The sequence below is a fragment of the Limulus polyphemus genome, unplaced genomic scaffold (genome assembly GCF_000517525.1).
Source record: "Limulus polyphemus unplaced genomic scaffold, Limulus_polyphemus-2.1.2 Scaffold178, whole genome shotgun sequence".
Classification (NCBI taxonomy): domain Eukaryota; kingdom Metazoa; phylum Arthropoda; class Merostomata; order Xiphosura; family Limulidae; genus Limulus; species Limulus polyphemus.
The window spans coordinates 676894-678861 of NW_013665788.1; the positions used below are offsets into that span (position 1 = coordinate 676894).

Genomic DNA, 1968 nt, shown 5'->3' on the forward strand with positions numbered 1-1968 from the left:
ACCACCCACCGCCAACTCTTGGGCTACTCTTTTACCAACGAATAGTGGGATTGACCGTCACATTATAACGCCCCCACGGCTGAAAGGGCGAGCATGTTTGGCGGGATGCGGATTCGAACCCGCGACCCTCAGATTGTGAGTCGAGCGCCTTATCCACCTGGCCATGCCGGGCCTTTAATTCTTTAATAACAAATGCGCATTGTGAGCCACATCAAATGCATTATACAAAGAGTATTCCGACCACTACTGCGTCTGTTGCATCCCAGCCGGTCTGAAGAGCTCTGGATTGAGCGAAACGCGTTGTTGGCAGTGGCTATGACTAATGATGTGTGGTTGGAATATTATCATTATACGCTCTTTTAATTCTTGAAAATCTGTAAGAGACTAGATAAAGAATGTAGTGTTTAAAAATGTAATGTCTTATACTAATGTCTCATGACAAGTATAATTAGAATGCATTATTTCATCAGTTAGACGCCCTCCCCGTTAGCGTGATTTCCAGTCATGTCGCCAATAATATCTCAAGACGTTCGGTCAGCTTAGGTGATTTAGGTTAGTCCTAAATCCATAAACTAAATCAACAATGCAAAAAACAACAATATATATTTATATTTTCGTGAAGATATAATAATAATAATAAAATATTATTTTTAGTGACATATTAAACATTCTAACAAAGTCTTGCGACTAGTGACAGGCAGAGAAGTTTGATTTGTGTGATAAATAGTAATTGTTTAAGTTATAGAGTCAAGTAGCAGGACAGTACAAATAGTACAACAAAGGAACTTATGTTTATGAAGATAAAAGTGATAAATAAAAGTTAAATGAATAACAAAATCTTACAATAAATAATAATAATTTTGATACTATTATTAAAATGTAATGAAAGGAAATTAAATAGAATGAAAAATAATACGTTAAACATAGTACACACTGTTTGCCCCTGATGAAAAAAAGGTAGTACATACTGTTTGCCCCTGATGAAAAAAGGTCCACTTTTTGAAAGCGAAAAGCGATCCAGTTATAGGGTTTTATATTTTTATCTATGAAAAGCGTATATAACGCAACTAGTCCGACTGTAACCAACCCCTGTCACTACAGAAAACGCTCATGGAGCAAGCAGCCGCGGTTGCAACAAATAAACTTAAACACTACGTAATAGATCGCTTTATAAACCGTGAAAATGTACTAATGCTGGTAGGAGCTCTACAGGTATGTTATCCGTCATGATAATTAGTACTCGTTCAACAAACAGAATAAAAAAAAAATCACAAATATGATGTTCATGAAAACTACCTTAAAGATTACGATTAGCCTACCTGCGCCGTCTAGGCAGAAATAAACATTCCAGCTAAGTTGAAAAGCTCCACGAAGAGTTGCAAGCCTCAACTTCTCTGTTGCGACTGTTCTGCCATAACGGATGCCTTGACTTTGAAAGGCACCGCGCTAAACTAATTCTTCCTGTCTAAAATCTCCGGTATTGAACGCCTACGAGCGCGGGGAGGTTCCTCCACAAATAACGATCTGCTCCAATAGGGAACGCCGAGACGGGTGACGTAAGATGGTATGACGCATCCTGTTTTTCTTGTTGTTGTTTTTTTTAATTTTTGAAACGAATTAAAATTTCTTTATGATGTATTTTTTTTCCATTTTGAACAAACTTTCCGCTGGAGCTAATACGTATATATATAATTATTGTATAGATAACTTATTATTTTACAGAAGTACATATGCCTTTGGAGCTAATACGTATATATATAATTATTGTGTAGATAACTTATTATTTTCAAGAAGTACATATGCCTTTGGAGCTAATACGTATATATAATTATTGTATAGATAACTTATTATTTTACAGAAGTACATATACCTTTGGAGCTAATACGTGTATATAATTATTGTATAGATAACTTATTATTTTCAAGAAGTACATATGCCTTTCATAAAAAAGCACGATTTTGCAGTAAA

The 1968-nt window shown here is 35.4% G+C and overlaps 1 protein-coding gene across 1 annotated transcript in view; it reads right to left on the minus strand.

Annotated features, from left to right (window-relative positions):
• The window catches only part of LOC106478075, a 131866-nt gene extending 130436 nt beyond the window's left edge, over positions 1-1430 (minus strand). The window contains exon 1 of the mRNA XM_022381609.1: positions 1320-1430. The gene's annotated coding sequence lies outside the window, so the exon portion shown is untranslated. The remainder of the gene's footprint in view (positions 1-1319) is intronic.
• Between the last annotated feature and the right edge of the window lie 538 nt (positions 1431-1968).